A 17,426-nucleotide genomic window follows, 5' to 3' on the forward strand; every position below is an offset into this window, starting at 1 on the left:
CACTGCGCCACTTCCTGGGCCACTGCTTTTACTCTTGTTCCTTCCCTACAGTCTGTCTCAATATTGGGGGATGAGAGTGGTTTTTTGTTTGTTTGTTTGTTTGTTTGTGCTTCCAGGTTATCACTGGGGCTTGGTGCTTGGTGCCTACACCACAAATCCACTGCTCCTGTGGTCATTTTCCTTTCTTTATTCCTTTCTTCCTTTCTTGATAGGACAGAGAGAAATTGAGAGGGGTGAGGAAGACACAGAAGGGGAGAAAAAGACACCTGCAGTCCTACTTCACTATCTGTGAAGTGACCCCCCCTGCAGGTGGGGAGCCAGAGGCTCAAACTGGGATTCTTGTTCTTCATACCATGTGCACCACCACCTGGGCCCCCAGAGTGGTTTTATTAAAAGAAAAATCAATGGGACCAGGGAGTAGGCCACTCAGTTAAGTACACACATTACCATGTACAAGGACCTAGGTTGCCACCTGCTAGGGGAAAGTTTCACACTTGGTCTAACAGTGCTACATAGGTTTTCTTTTCTCTCTTTCTACGTCTCCCTTTCCTCTCAATTTCTCTCTGCCCATCATATATATATATTTAAAGAAAGAAAGGAATCAGATCAAATCACTCCTCTACTCAAAACCACCTGTTGGATGGCTCATGAGGCTATACACACTGGTCTTGTACCTGTCTGATTTTATCCCCTACCTCTCCTCTGCTTGCTCTCTCAGCATTGGCCTCCTCCTTTCTGTTGCTCAGAGTATAAAACAAGCTCTGATGTTAGCTTTTTGCACTGGATTTTCGCTTTATCTGCACACAGTGCAATGACTTAACTTTCTCACCCATAATGTAATTCCTGGGGTCAAGTGGTAACACACCCAGTTGAGCATACACATGCACATCACCATATGATTTGACCAGGACTCAAACCCCAGGTCCTCACCTGAGCGGGCTAAGTTTCACCAGTGGTGGAACAGTGTTAAAAGTGTCTCTATTCTCTATCTCTATTTTGCTGTGTCTTTGTAATAAGGGGGGAAAAATAACACCCAGAGCAATGATCTTGGTGCAAAACTCAAGCCCTGGTGATAACCCTGATGGCAAAAAGCAAAACCCATCCTGCACCAGCACTCCTGATTCTCCTTATCCTGGCCTTTTTTTCCCCCCTAACCAATTATCATCTACTATAATGTATGTTTTTGCTTCCTAGTTCTGCTTCTTCCCATTAAAAGGTATACTAGCCCTCTGAATTACTAATTAATCCCCAGTGGCCAGAAGAGAGCATATTATTGAGTAGAAATTGGGTATATAGTAAGCAAGCATAGAAAAAGTGTTTTCCAAGGGTTGAAATGATAGCTCACCTGGATAGTGTGTATGCTTTGTCATGTATACAACTCAGATTCAAACCCACCTCCAAATGCACTGGAGGAAGCTTCAATGTTATGGGAGTTTTCCCTCTCTCCCTCTATCTCTATCTGGAAAAAAGTGAGTTTGGCATGATAAAGCTGCCTCTTTTGATTGGTCAGGAATCTGACAGTTTCTCTCAGTAACACAAGGCCTTCTTCATTCCCTTAGTCTCTGTATACTTATGTTTGTGACACTTGTTCCTTGTACCTTGTCACTGACTTCTATTAGTCTTTAGATCAGACTAATCTTCAAAAGAGCCTAACTGGTAATTACAGTCTTTATATATCACTTGTTTTCTCTTTTCCTCCCAAGGACAATTCCTATATACATAGAAAATAACTCTATAATGTTCTGGAATAAAAAAACTCACGTCAGGTTGTCCGGGAGACGGTGCAGTGGAGATTTTCAAGCATGAGGTCCTGAGTTCAATGCCTGGCAGCACACGTACCAGAATGATGTTTAGTTCCTTCTCTCTCTCCTTCTATCATTCTCATGAATAAATAAAATCTTTTTTAAGAACTAGGTGGCTCTTTTTGAAAAGAAAATTATCTTTATTTATTTATTGGATAGACACAGTGAGAAATCAAGAGGGAAGGTGGTGATAGAGAGGGATAGAGACAGAGAGACACCTACAGCCCTGCTTCACTACTCACAAAGCTTTCCCCCTGCAGGTGGGGACCAGGGCTCTAACCTGGGTCCTTGTGCATTATAAAGTGTACTCAACCATGTGCAATACCATCCGGCTCCATAAATAAAACATTAAAGAAAAAATAAGTATTCACTTCAGCATTTCTGTCAAATGTGTTTCTTTAGTAATCCCCTTCACACACACCCCTTCATAGCAACTCATCATAGCTGGTTGCTGACCACAATCTAAGGAAAATCTGCTTCTCTCTTCTCTGGTATTTTTCAGACATTACACAATAAATACCACTCTTTATAATGACCTTGATGATTACTGAAGGTTATCTTACAATGCTGGGCTTTTAACTATAGGTAATAAAATCTGTAAGGGTTTATTTCAAAGGAGCTGACTTCACAATTGCCCAGTTTCTTCTCCAAAACACCTAAGTATTGGTAACTATCACATTCTCCTTCAAGTTCTTGTTTCTATTTGATAGTAATAAGAATGTTATATTTCCAGATGAATATTCATATAGTCCAAAATGTTTCCATCTTTTCTATAGTTGTCTAAAACCTAACAGAAGCATCAAATCTATTGTTAATGCTGATTAGTTTAAGAATTCCTTATTGCTTTCAAGAATAATAGGATGATTTTTTTTTTGCCTCCAGGGTTATTGCTGGGGCTCAGTGCCTGCACCATGAATCCACTGTTCCACTGTGTCCTGGAAGCCATCCCTCCCCCCCCCTTTGTTGCCCTTGTTGTTATAGCCTTGTTGTGGTTATTATTGCTGTTGATGTCCTTCGTTGTTGTATAGGACAGAGAGAAAAATGGAGAGAGAGGGGAAGACAGAGAAAGTCGCCCATGAAGCGACTTCCCTGCAGGTGGGGAGCCAGGGCTCCAAAGGGATCCCTATGCTGGTCCCTGAGCTTTAAGCCACATGCGCTTAATCCGCTGCGACCCCTGAGGATTTTTTTTTTTAATCAAAATCCCTCCCAAGTGGTCTAGGAGGTGGCACAGAGGATGAATCCCTGGCAGCACATGTTCCAGAGTGATGTCTGTTTCTCTCTTTATCTCCTACATTCTTTCTCATGAATAAATTCTAAAAAGAAAAAAAAATCTCTCCCAAAGGCTTATGGAGGTAGCATAATTGTTATGCAAAAGACTCTCATGTCTGAGGCTCTAAGATCCTAGGTTCAATTCCCAGAACCACCATAAGTCAGAGCTGAGCAGTACTGTGGTCTTTCTCTGTTTCTCTCTCTCTCTCTCTCTCTCTCACACACACACACACACACACACACACACACACTTAAATAAAAATACTTTTTTAGAATATGGAAACAAAGCTAAAAATATTCCTCCAATAATTTTTTTCCAATTTCTAATATTATGTAAAATTTAACCATATTTCTCCTGAAATAGTAAATGTACAATGAACATATAGTTAGAAATGCAACTGATAGGGGGTCGGCCAGTAGCGCATCAGGTTAAGTGCACGTTGCGCAAAGTGCAAGGACCAGCGTAAGGATCCCAGTTGGAGCCTGAGGCTCCCCACCTGCAGGGGAGTCCCTTCACAGGCGGTGAAGCAAGTCTACAGGTGTCTAACTTTCTCTCTTCCTCTCTGTCTTCCCCTCCTCTCACCATTTCTCTCTGTCCTATCCAACAATGAATGACATCAACAACAACAATAATAACCACAACAAGGCTACAACAACAAGGGCAACAAAGAGTAAAAAAAAAAAGGGGGGCCTCCAGAAGCAGTGGATTCATGGTGCAGGCACTGAGCCCCAGCAATAACCCTGGAGGCAAAAAAAAAAAAGAAAAGAAAAGAAAGAGAGAGAGAGAGAGAGAAAGAAAGAAAGAAAGAAAGAAAGAAAGAAAGAAAGAAAGAAAGAAAGAAAGAAAAAGAAATGCAACCAATAGTGACTGTTTTTGTAATGATCGGACATTACAAAAAAGTCATCTGGCAGGCTAGGCAAAGACACTGAACCCAGACAATATGCCTGAAGAGCTCCTGCTCTCACAAATTACTTATGACGTTCCCTGCCCTGAGCAGATGGAGAGAAAAGAATAGAAACTAAGGAAAGTAGAGCTGTAGACAAACGAGCACATCTTAGGACTACATAGTAGGAAGAGTGGATATGGTTTGGAGGCAAGGAGTGGGGAATCTTAAGGTTTCCCAACCTCAGACTAACTCTTCCTGTAATTAAATGCCTGGGAGGGGGGTGGTGTCTTTTTACTGTGATAAACACACACCTACTAATATTGTACTGCTAAGTTCACTGTCATATCTTTATGCTTACAATTTGTGGTCTTATTCAATTCAGATATATTAAATTTTTAAATCTATCAAATGTTGGAAAAACCCAAATTACATTATAATCAGAAGGACTGTATTTATACACCTGTGCTATGTTAGAAAAACCAATTACCTTTTCCTCGGAGGGGAGGTCAAAAATCGTGATTGATTTGCTAGTGGATCTTCATTTGCTATGATTGTGGAAGCTCTTTTTTTTTGCTTTTTCTTTCTTCCTATCTTTCTTTTGTTCTTTTTCTTAATTCTTTTCAGATCTACAAAGAAAGAAAATTGGGAGTGGGATGAAACAATGCATAAAACTCATCAGAAATCTACAATCTCACTAGTCACCAGATATTCCAAAATTACCACACATTTGCTTTGTAATATCAAGTGTTAAATTTCAAGACACTTTGCTAATTTCACAATAAATGCATTCAGTTTGTTTTTACAATGAACTTAATAGGCTATATTTACAATAAACTAAGAACAAATGACTATTCAATATGTACACAGTCAGCCTCCTGGGGCTTAAAATGACTGTGTAATTTGCCACTAATGAGTTTTCACTTAATTTTTTAAAAGGTCATTCAGAAAATCTGCCCCTATAATACCTGTCAAAATCATATATAAACCCCACCCCACTCATTGAATGAAACTATTATTTGGAAAACTCATTCTGTCCTTTTATCTCAGCAATTTATAAAAGCAATTCATAATAGTACAAACAGGAAACAGAAACTCAAACTAGTTTCTTAAAAAGCACAAAGAAATCATGTTTTCTATTATCTACTTAGTTTTGTGCATATGCATGCATATGTATTTACAGAAAATGTGGATATCATTCAAATAAATTTGGAGAGGAGCACTGAATTAGAGCCCAGGAGTTGGCGATTAACAAACCAGTTAAAAATTAAACTGGTTTTCAAGTTTAACATGCAACAGAAGAGAAAGAACAGCAAATATGGGCATTGACATAGTTATGAAGCAGATGCTATCACAGTATAAAGCAAAGGCAGGTTGATTTCACATAAAAAAAAAATTCACAGGGAGTCGGGCTGTAGCGGGTTAAGCGCAGGTGGCGCAAAGCACAAGGACCAGCATAAGGATCCCGGTTCGAACCCCGGCTCCCCACCTGCAGGGGAGTCGCTTCACAGGTGGTGAAGCAGGTCTGCAGGTGTCTATCTTTCTCTCCTCCTCTCTGTCTTCCCCTCGTCTCTCCATTTCTCTCTGTCCTATCCAACAACGACAACAACAATAAAACAACAAGGGCAACAAAAGGGAATAAATAAATAAAATAAATATTTAAAAAAAAATTCACTAGTGATACATTTCTCTTCCTATAGTCCTTACTAGTTACATAACAAGGTCAGGTTGCAGAAGTACTATTTTAGTTCATTTATATCTATTTTCACATATCCTGATGGTAATACAAATACGTCTATGGTTTGTGATAATAAAACACAACTTTGACAATCATCGGCTGAAACTTTATAATGTTTTCACATTTATCCATAATTATTATTATTGCTATTATTATTATTTGCCTCCTGGGTTATTGTTGGGGCTCAGTGCATGCACCATGAATCCACTGCTCCTGGAGGCCATTTTTCCCCCTTTTGTTGCCCTTGTTGTTGTAGCCTTGTTGTGATTATTATTATTATTGATGTCGTTCATTGTTGGATAGGACAGAGAGAAGTGGAGAGAGGAGGGGAAGACAGAGAGGGGGAGAGAGAGACAGATACCTGAAGATCTGCTTCACCGCCTGTGAAGAGACTCCCCTGCAGGTGGGGAGCCAGGGGCTGGAACTGCGTCCTTGCGCTTTGCACTGCCTGCACTTAACCCGCTCTGGTACCCCCCGAACCCCCCCATAATTATTTTTATTGATTTTTAAATTATTCCTGTATTGTATCTTTTCCCTCTGTAAAATATTATTTAGTAGTCATTCCATAAAGTTCTTACAATCTTGATAAACCAAGTATTTCTTTTTCTCAGATTTCTAATTCCTTCCCAGTCTATATTTTAATTTTCCTCTTTGATGTTCATTTTAATGTTCCTTTTTTCTTCTTTTATTTTGAGTAAAAGCTACTATCTTGCATAATATATTTTTAATAAATATTTTATTTACTTACTAATTACAGGGACAGGAGGAGAGAGAGAAAAAAAAAAAACAGATATTACTCTGGTACACATGTACTGCCAGGGATCAAACCTAGGACCTCATGCTTGAAAGTCAACACTTTATCCACTGTGCCACTTCCAGACCACCACATACATACAAACATATACATCATCCTGAACAAAATCCTATCTTTGTATCCTAAGCATTGTTATTTAAATTTTTTATACTTATTTTCCCTTTTGTTGCCCTTATTTAACATTGTTGTGGTTATTACTGTTACTGATGTCATTCTTGTTGGGTAGGATAGAGAGAAATGGAGAGTGAAGGGGAAGACAGAGATGAGGAGAGAAAGACACCTGCAGACCTGCTTTACTGCTTGTGAAGCGACTCCCCTGCAGATGGGGAGCCAGGGGCTCAAACCAGATCCTTAAACCAGTCCCTGAGCTTTGCGCCACGGGTGCTTAACCTGCTGCACCACTTCCCGACTCTTGATATCCTGAACATTGTAACACTAAGCAAGGTAACTCAAAGAAGTTACAAATTATCAGGTTACAGAGAGCCAATAAGGAAATTTAACTAAAGACAACCATTTACTTAGACGATGTGATTCCTTCAAAGACTAGAGATGAAACACCACCTAAGTAAGATTAGGTTCCACGCTTGATTTTACTTCACTAGGTCAAGGTATTTTTCAGTTTTCCATCAGGACACCCCAGCTGTATCTCCCCTAAGATTGTGTTTTACCTTAAAAAAAATTCAACATTACCTAGCCTGCATGCTTTTAAAATATTAACTCTTGGGGGCCGGGCAGCAGTGTAGTGCGTTAAGCACACATAGTATGGAACCCAAGGACTAGTGCAAAGACTGGCTCAAGGACCCCTGTGGGGGTGGGGGTGGGAGGTGGGGGGGTTTGCTTGACAAGTAGTGAAGCAGGTCTGCAGGTGTCTATTTTTTTCTCCCCCTCTCTGTCTTCCCCTCCTCTCTCAATTTCTCTCTGTCCTATCCAACAATAACAACAGCAGCAACAACAATGAGGGAAAAAGATGGCTGTCAGTAGCAGTGGATTTGTGGTGCAGGCACAGAACCCCAGCAATAATCCTGGAGGCAATAAATAAATAAATAAAATAATAAATACTAACTTTTTATTTTGAGTTTTGCCAGAACACTGGCTAATGGTGGTGCTGGGAATTGAACCTGGAACCTCCAGCTTCAGGTACGAAAGTCTTTCTACATAACTATTACACTATCTCCCCAGCACTTAAAATACTTTAGAGAATTCTGAGAGAATAATGGTAGTGACAGTTATTAAAAATAAGTGTTTTAAAAGTAGTAACTTCTCTCCTTAAAATAGGAGTCAAAACTGCTCACTAGGAGGAAAAAAACTAACATGTTTGTACATTCTCTCATTTTTATCTTTACAATAACACTGTGCTTAATTAAAAGAACTGTTATTATGATTTCATTTTATATATTGAGTCATTACCTAGCACCCTTGCCACCACACCCCTCCAAATTTGAAATTGGAACTAGGATAAAGATCTTTGATGCTATTTAGTTCCATTGCTAGTACACGAAATTGTCTAAGTAGCAACCTAACCTGCTTTGTAAAGAGAAAAAGAAACAATTTAAATGCCAGACAGGGAGATATTTCCTAAAAGTGAAAACATAACAATGCATAGCTTTATTATTCATCTATCACCTACTATGTAACAAGCATCCAATAAATAAAATTTAAAAAGTAATCCCCTATGACAGCCTTAATCAGAATCATCAAATAAGTAAATGCAGTAAAACTTGAGGTTAACTTAGATCCCACTAAAATCTGTGTGTTTCTCCCCACCTTGAGGCCAGACCCCATAGGCCAATTTGTGACAATAAGTGACACTCAATGCTTTAACAGCTGGGAGAAAAGCCAAGCATGTCAGATAAAGAAGGGTCTACAGGTCTACAAAAGCTGGAAAAGGGCAAGAGACTGGTTCACTTAATGATGGCCTTTTCGGTCACTCATTACCAGGCCACCCCAATTACCTAGGACCCTAGGGAATCCTTGGATTCCCCCAAAGCCTCAATGGACCTAGACTTTTAACAGAGCCCTCTCTCCACCATCACTGGTCACTTCATCAGAAACATCATGTAAGCCCTTCTGTGGGCCTCTCCAGGATCTTACCCTCACTATAAAGTAGCAGTGGTAAATACTTCCATACTCTCCAAAGGGAGGCTGAGTTAGCTTTCCCTGCTACTCATGGAAGACTAGTCCAGGAATGAATGCAGCCTACAATGTTCCCAGATATGACCAGAACTTGGAGGTTATACAGGCTCCTGAGAAAAATATGAATAGATATGGGGGGGGGGGCATTGTTAAATAAACAGTTAATTGTACTTAATGTGTTTTCAAGTTTGGGAGCTACTCTCTGTCCTAATCCAGTTTTGTAGCCTATTCTCTACTCTTCCCAGACAATATTTTTAGTCCACCTCCATGCTATCAAGTGCAAGCAAAAATTACTAAAGTCGTGGCCCAGTAGGAACATAGCTAATATACTTCCTAGCTTCTTCCTACCCTAAAATCTCTATTCCCATCTGCTGTATTTCTACTTTCTGGTTCCTATTTATTAAACATTTTGTCCTGCCTCATAACTGTAAACCTTTCGGAAACCAAGTTGCAGATGCTACTATAATTCCATCATAAATTCTATAGGCCGATGACCTTACCAATATATCCTGGAACCTCACGTCTCCAGAGCCCTACCTGACTAGGGAAAGAGAGATTAGGGGTATAGATCCACCTGCCTACATCCATGTCCAGCAGAGAAGTCATTACAGAAGGCAGAATTCCCATCTTCTGATACCCCCAAAAAAATTTTGGTCCATACTCCCAGAGGGGGAGAAATATTAAGATGACCAGAGAGCTCTGAACTCCAATTATTCAGGACCCAGAGAGAGAAGAGGGGGGAAAAAGTAGTAATAAGTATAGGTATAACTTAGAAAGGAAGAGAAGGGGGGGCAGATGGTGGCACACCTGGGTGAGTGCACATGTTACAATGCACAAGGACCCAGGTTCGAGCCCTCAGTTCATACCTTTGGGGGAAAGCTTTACAAGTGGTGAAGCAGTGATGCAGACAAAGATGTCTCTCTTTGTCTTTCTATCTCCCCCTTCTCTCTCAATTTCTGATTGTCTCTATCCAATAAAAATAATAAAATTAAAAAATAAATAAATAAATAAAAAGAAAAGAAGAGAAGGCAGGGCCATTAAAAAATGGGCAAGTAGGGAGTCGGGCTGTAGCACAGCGGGTTAAGCGCACGTGGCGCAAAGCGCAAGGACCAGCATAAGGATCCCGGTTCGAGCCCACGGCTCCCCACCTGTAGGAGAGACACTTCACAGGCGGTGAAGCAGGTCTGCAGGTGTCTTTCTCTCCCCATCTCTCTCTTCCCCTCCTCTCTCCATTTCTCTCTGTCCTGTCCAACAGCGACATCAATAATAGCTACAACAATAAAACAAGGGCAACAAAAGGGAATAAATAAATATAAAAAAATGGGCAAGTAAATAGAAACATAGATAAATAGTTATAGAAATAATGGTCAACTCATATCTGCGACCTTGGGAGAACTACTCAAGTTTCCAATGGACGGGAAAGGGATGTGGAACTTTCAGAGTGGGAAAGGTGGGGAAATTATACCCATGTTGTTTCATAATTGTGTAAATCAATATCAACTTACTAATAAAAAATAAAAATTAAAAATAAAAATTAATGATGGCTAAGTAAAAGTGGCAGACAAGAAGTAAACATGAAGAAAAAATGATGTAGCTTGACTATTCTTCAAAGTCCCCCAAAGCATACATTTAATGTATTTACTCTTTGACACCAGAGATAGAAATGATTAAGGATAATACTGTAAACTATATCTTTATTTCTGAAGAACTGCCTATTTGTACTATGGATATCCAGATTCCTCTCCTGTACTGGTCAAAAGTTAACACATGACCCAAGCTGAGACATTCAATTTGTTATCCTTGGAACTGGAAACTGAGGTGAAAAAGGTCTACTTTTTTCTCGGATGCGCTACCACATACTTTTAATCTATAAGAAAAAGTCACTTACCAAAGAAAGAAGAGTAAATATAATACTCAGAATGAAACTGACTCAAGAGACAATTCTGCCTCAGAGGAGAAAAAGGGAAGCCGATTATGCCTTGGGGTTTTAGGGCTTTCCTGCCCCAGATATAGTCCTCCAGAGGCCCAAAGTACTTGTTTCCCTAAGGTTTTAAGAACAGCTGAACCTCTGCAGTCTGGAAGGTGGTATAGTAGATAAAGGTCTGAAACCTTTTTTTTTTTTTAAGTTTTTATATTATTTTCCCTTTTGTAGCCCTTGTTGTTTTATTTATTATTGTTGTTGTTATTGATGTCATCTTTGTTAGATAGGACAGAGAGAAATGGAGATAGGAGGAGAAGACAGAGGGTGAGAGAAAGACACCTGCAGACCTGCTTCACTGCTTGTGAAACGACCCCCCCCCCTTAGGTAGGGAGCCAGGCTCTAACGGGGATCCTTAAGCCGGTCCTTGGGCTTCATGCCATGTGCACTTAACCCACTGTACTACTGCACAACTCCCTAAAGGTTTGAAATCTTAAGCATGAAATCTTGAGTTTGATCCTATGCAGCACATGTAGCAGACTGATGTCTGGTTTTCTTTCTGTCAAAAAAAAAAAAAAATCTATAGAGAAAAAAAAGTTGGAACATTTAGAATAAATGGCCCCCCTCGAATTTAAATTCTTCTGAAGTGACTTCTGATAAATAGCTCTCATTCATTTTAAGAAAAGTGTACATTATTATTACATAGGCAGTGTTTTTGTTTTGTTTTTTTCCTCCAGGGTTATTGCTGGGGCTTGGTGCCTGCACTACGAATCCACTGCTCCTGGAGGCTAATTTTCCCATTTTGTTGCCCTTGTTGTTGTGCTTGTTGTAGTTGTTATTGCTGTCATAGCTGTTGCTGTTGTTGAATAGGACAGAGAGAAATGGAGAGAGGAGAGGAAGACAGAAAGGAGGAGAGAAAGACACCTACAGACCTGCTTCACCGCTTGCAAAGCGACCTTCTGCAGGTAGGGAGCCAGGGTCTCAACCCGGGATCCTTCTGCTGGACCTTGCGCTTTGTGCCATGTGTGCTTAAACTGCTGTGCTATTGTCCAACTCCCTACATGGGCAGTGTTTTATAAACTTTGTTTACTGAGAAGGTGACTTATTTTCTGGGAGTAATATTTTTATGTTCCTTTAAGACTCTGAGGGTCTTGCTGCAATTTAAGGAATAACCTGGATCACTCTTTGTTGTAGAACTAAGTCTGCTGAAATGAAGTAAAACTTTAGAACTCTACCATTAAAGATGTATTTGGAGACTCCACCCCATAGGCAAGGGAAACATAAACAAGAATGAACAAATGGGACTATTATCAAAAAAGCTTCTATACATCCAAAAAAGGAAACCCAGAAAATGGGAAAAGCTATTTTCATACTACAGTTCAGACAAGCAGTTAATATCAAACATCTATAAAGAACTCATTACAGCTCAACAAAAAGAAAAAGAACAACCCACTGAAAGTAGGGCACCAAAGTAAAAACCCTGTGGTGAGCGGGAGGGTGGACATGTGGCTTCCTGGGCCGGCAGGGGGGTGGGGGTGGGTGGGTGAGGTGGGACACAATCTTTTGGTGATGGGAATGGTGTTTATGTACACACCTATTAAATTGTAGTTATATAAAATCACTATTTATTGGGTCCATAACACCCAACCAAAAAGAGGTGTGTACTCCTATGTTCATAGCAGCACAATTCATAATAGCTAAAACCTGGAAGCAACCCAGGTGCCCAACAACAGGTGAGTGGCTGATAAAGCTGTGGTATATATACACAATGGAATACTATGCAGCTATCAAGAACAATGAACCCACCTTCTCTGACCCATCTTGGTCAGAGCTAGAAGGAATTATGTTAAGTGAGCTAAGTCAGAAAGATAAAGATGAGTATGGGGTGATCCCACTCATCAACAGAAGTTGAGAAAGATCTGAAAGGGAAACTAAAGGCAGGATCTGACTAAATTCAAAGTAGGGCACCAAAGTAAAAACCCTGTAGTGAGCGGGAGGGTGGACTTGTGGCTTCCTGGGCTGGCTGGGGGGGGGGGGGGGGCGGAGGGGTGAGGTGGGACACAATCTTATGGTGATAGGAATGGTGTTTATGTACACACCTATTAAATTGTAGTTATATAAAATCACTATTTAATTAATATGAGAGGGGGAAAAATTGATTGTATGTCTAACAAAGGGACTTTTCAAATTTAACCCAATTACCAAATAATGTGATGATAACAGTAACTATCCATTGTCTTCTTGAACCCTAAGACAGCAGGAACCTCACATTTCCACTATAGAGCCTAAACCTCCCCCAGTCCTGGGACCCTAGGGTAGGGCCCACTTTCCCGTATGCTTTTCCCAATTCTTATCAAATAATATTGCATCCACTGATCGCAACCTAATCAACACAACGAGTGCCACCCCAGCATGCTTCACTTTAGACTGTGTCCAGAGACTTCAGGTGTGGAATGACAACCCTTCAGCTTCATCACTCGGGTGAGACCTTTCCTTTCATAGCATTCTCTAATTCCATTCCAGGTAGTTCACTTCCTAACAAACTCCCAAAACCTAGATATACACCAGGTTCCAGGAGATAGAGCATATGTTCACAGGTATCCATAAACTAGGGCAAATATATACCTGAAAGCAGAAATATACTAGAGTCTGCAGTGAGCACCCCCCCAACACTTCATCTCCACTATTCCAACCTTTGGGTCCATGATTCTTCAATGATTTGTTTGGCTTTATATGTTAACTTTCTTTTCAGCCACCAGGTTCCAGATGCCATCAGGATGCCGGCCAGGCTTCCCTGGACTGAAGACCCCACCAATGCATCCTGGAGCTCCGCTTCCCCAGAGACCCACCCTACTAGGGAAAGAGAGAGGCAGACTGGGAGTATGGACCGACTAGTCAACGTCCATGTTCAGCGGGGAAGCAATTACAGAAGCCAGACCTTCCACCTTCTGCAACCCACAATGACCCTGTGTCCATGCTCCCAGAGGGATAGAGAATGGGAAAGCTATTGGGGAGGGGATGGGATATGGAGACTGGGTGGCGGGAATTGTGTGGAGTTGTACCTCCCCCCATCCTATGATTTTGTTAATGTCTCCTTTCTTAAATAAATAAATAAAAAAAGAAAGAAAAGTATAAAGTAAGGGGACAGGCGATAGTTCACCTGGTGAAAACACTGTCTTGCATGCGAACCTAAATTAGAGCTCTGGTTTCAGATGGAAGCACAATGCGAAAGGCAATGCTCCGGTACTGAAGAAGTGCTGTGGTTGATCTCTCTCTCTCTCTCCCTCCCCCCTTTCTCTATGTATTCTTCTTTGTATCTCTTCCTCTATCTGGAAAAAAAAATAAATTCTATCAGCAGTGCTAGAACATCACAGACTTGAAGCCCTAGTAACAAACAGACACAAGTGTGAAGTGATTTGGTTAACTGTGGCTTGTAAATATGAATCAAAACATAATAAACTCCATTTCAAAGTAAAAAAAAAATGGGCATAAAATATGATTAGACAGTTCTCTAGAGAAGAGATACACATAGCCCACAGACATATGTGGAAATGCTCCAATTCACTTATCATTAGAGAAATGCAAATTAAAAACCACACTGAAATGCCATCTCATACCTATGAGAATGGGTTCTATCAATAAAAGAAGAGAAGGTAAGTGTTGGAGAGGATGTGGAGAGAGGAACTCTACTATACTGCTGGTGGGAGTACAAATTGGTGCGGCCATTATGGAGAACAGTATGGAGAGTTCTTAAACAAATACAAATGGGAATACCTTATGATGCAACAATTCCACTCCTAGGCATTTATCCAAAAAATGTAATAAAACTGATTCAAAAGGATATATGCAACCCCATATTCATAATGGCTTTAATCACAATAGCAAAAACTTGGAAACAACCAAAATGCCCTTTTTTTTTGCATCAACAATAGATTTTTATTTACTTTGGTGCTCCTCAATCGTTATCGAACAGGCCATGGCCGGTGCGCCTCTATGTTCCATCATCGCTGGGGAGCCAGAGACGACCCGAACTGCCCCTGCGGCTACAGACAGACTATGACCCACATAGTCAACGACTGCCACCTCTCCAGATTCAAAGGAGGTCTCGAAACTTTACATCAGGCTCAACCTGAGGCTGTTGACTGGCTACAGAAGAAGGGCAAACGCTAGAAGAAGAAGATTTACTTTGGTGTTGGGGGTTTTGCACATTCATGATTTCACTATTCTGGGAGTAACTCCAGAGAGAGAGCGAAAAAGAGAGAGAGAGAGAGAGAGAGAGAGAGAGAACAAAGCCAAGTTCCCACCATGCCTTCCATGTGGTGTTCGAGAGCCTTGAACCTGGGCAGAGTGCATGATGGCCAGGTGCCCTCCCAGGTGAGCTACCTGCTCTATTTTGCATTACTTGAAATGTTTTTATTATCATTCTCTGTATCTTACTAAGCTTATTTCACTAAGAATTGCAAGACACAGTGGGAGGATTTAGAGTTCTTCTTTCTACTTGCCAGACTCCCTGCTGAGGGTGGTTCACTAGCCCCAAAATGCTCTTTGACAGATGACTTGATAAAAAAATTATGAGACTCATATTAGATGGAATATTACTTAGCAATAAAGAGGGTATTATAAGGGCAGTAGCGCAGCAGGTTAAGTGCACATGGTGCAAAGTGCAGAGACCAGTGTAAGGGTCTGAGTTCGAGCCCCTGGCTCCCCATCTGCAAGGGGGTCACTTCACAAGCAGTGAAGCAGGTCTGCAGGTGCCTATCTTTCTCTCCCTACTCTGTCTTCCCCATCTCTCTCGATTTCTCTCTGTCTCATCCAACAACAATGACAGCAATGACAACAATAACAACAATAAGCAAGGGCAACAAAAGGGGAAAAAAGTCTCCAGGAGCAGTGAATTCACAGTTCAGGCACCTAGCCCCAGTAATAACCCTGGAGTCCAAAAAAAGAGAGGGTATTATATCCTGTGGAATAAAGTAGATGAAATTGGAAGAGATTATGCTTAGTGAGGTAAATAAGGAATAAAGGACAACTATAGAATTTACTCACATGTAGAATATAGAGTATTAAACATGAATGTGGGGGGAAATGTCAACCTATATCTAAGACTGTGAGAGAAATATTGTGGTTATCTACAGGGCTGGGGATGGAGACACAGACCTTTGGTGACGGTGGTGGTGAAAAAAAAAAGGAGATATAGTTATAGCATCCACAATATTCTTCAAAATTAACTGTATTTTAGCAGAGGTTTTTGAAACAAAAACTATAAAAGACACACTTGAAATAATGCAGAAATGCTTGTATAAAGGCTTTTTGTTGGCAGTATTTGTATTCATTATATAAATAAGTAAATGAACCCTGAAAAAAAGAAATTAAGTAAAATTAATCATGATAAAGGAAATGAGGGGGCCTGACGGTAGCGCAGTGGGTTAAGCGCACATGGCACAGAAGCACAAGGACCAGCTTAAAAGTCCAGTAAAAAAGGGGGGGGGGCGGCTCCAGGAGCAATGGATTTGTAGTGTAGGCACTGAGTCCCAGTTATAAACCTAAAGACAAAAAGAGAGAGAGAGAGAAAGAAAGAGCAAGCTGAGTCAATTTTGTTCTTATGGAGAATAGTATCAATTTTCTTTATAGCTTTTTTTTCTCCCATAGAGCAGGGACCTGATACATATACTATTTTATCTCTCCCGGCCAAGTTGTCCATTCATATAAAGGCAGAGAGGCCTCAACACCAGACTTGTAGTAGTCCCATGGGCTGCTGGGACTCACACCGAGGCCACAAGCATGACAAGATATGAGCCCTGGTGGTAAGCGCTCTCTCTCTAGTCCCTCTTTATAACATCTGAACTTGGTTAAATTATGGACAAACCACAGGACTTTAATGTAATTTAAGGCAGGCACCTTAAATAAGTGTATGAAGAGAGCATTAAAGAGAGAATACTAGAGATTTCACTCAATTCCAAATCAAAAATGAGAAAAAAGAGAGAGAAACCCTGAAGACTAACTCCAATCTCTTCATTCTGTATAGGGAAAGACTGGAAGCCACAAGAAGTTTACCGTAGTTGTTTGTTTATTCAATAAAACTGTGTTGAGTATGCACTCTGTGCCAGGTACTGTGTCTGGCAAGAGAAGCAGCAGAACACTCATCAGCTGAGTCACCTAACTCCTGGATTACACATTTTCTTCTCCACTCTTTTAACTTAAACTGCAGAAAGTTCACAGGTCTAAAATAGTTCACCTATTTTTTTTAGGTTGGTGATTTGCAGAAATAAAACTGTTGCTAATATTTAATAAGTTGTAGTACATACAATTCACATAAAGTCTCATGTTTCCATTCTCTTTGGTCACTGAGGTCAGGTTTCCTGCATGGAGATACCTGGCTGGTTGCTGCTATGTCATGAACTGTCTCTTCCCATCAGCTAGAACCCATGAGGCTATACTACCTATCTTCTTTGTAAGCTTGTCTCTGTCAGCAGCCATACTTGAGACCTTCAGCCTATGTTGCTATCCTAAGGTTTTTCTACCAAATGAAAGAACCACAATAAAATATACATATTATCAAACTGGTTATAGGCTGCTATAGGTGCATTTTCTCTCATGTGGTCCTTCTTTTATTCACTTCCTGCATGAGTTCTACCATGCCTTCACCCTGATAGGCTTTCTTCCTCACAAAGAATACGTAAGAATCTGAGCATATGTGCCATACAACCTGTTTTTATTTTTCTAGTTGTGCTGCTAGATATCCCCCTCTTCAGAAATCAGCTGTAATTTTTTTTGAACCTACTGAGCTGCATGGACTGCCCTCAGTTCAGGTCATTCTGCTGACTACTAACTGGCAAAGAGGGAGATGAGACCATTTACTAGGAAGGGC

At 40.6% G+C, this 17,426-nt stretch overlaps 1 protein-coding gene across 7 annotated transcripts in view; it reads right to left on the reverse strand.

Moving 5' to 3' along the window:
• Nucleotides 1–17,426, reverse strand: part of ATXN7 (ataxin 7) — a 178,071-nt gene that overhangs the window by 134,262 nt on the left and 26,383 nt on the right. For all 7 annotated transcript variants that reach the window (XM_060202974.1, XM_060202971.1, XM_060202972.1 and 4 more), the window contains one exon: nucleotides 4,446–4,584. The gene's annotated coding sequence lies outside the window, so the exon portion shown is untranslated. The remainder of the gene's footprint in view (nucleotides 1–4,445; nucleotides 4,585–17,426) is intronic.

The sequence above is a fragment of the Erinaceus europaeus genome, chromosome 12 (genome assembly GCF_950295315.1).
Source record: "Erinaceus europaeus chromosome 12, mEriEur2.1, whole genome shotgun sequence".
Classification (NCBI taxonomy): domain Eukaryota; kingdom Metazoa; phylum Chordata; class Mammalia; order Eulipotyphla; family Erinaceidae; genus Erinaceus; species Erinaceus europaeus.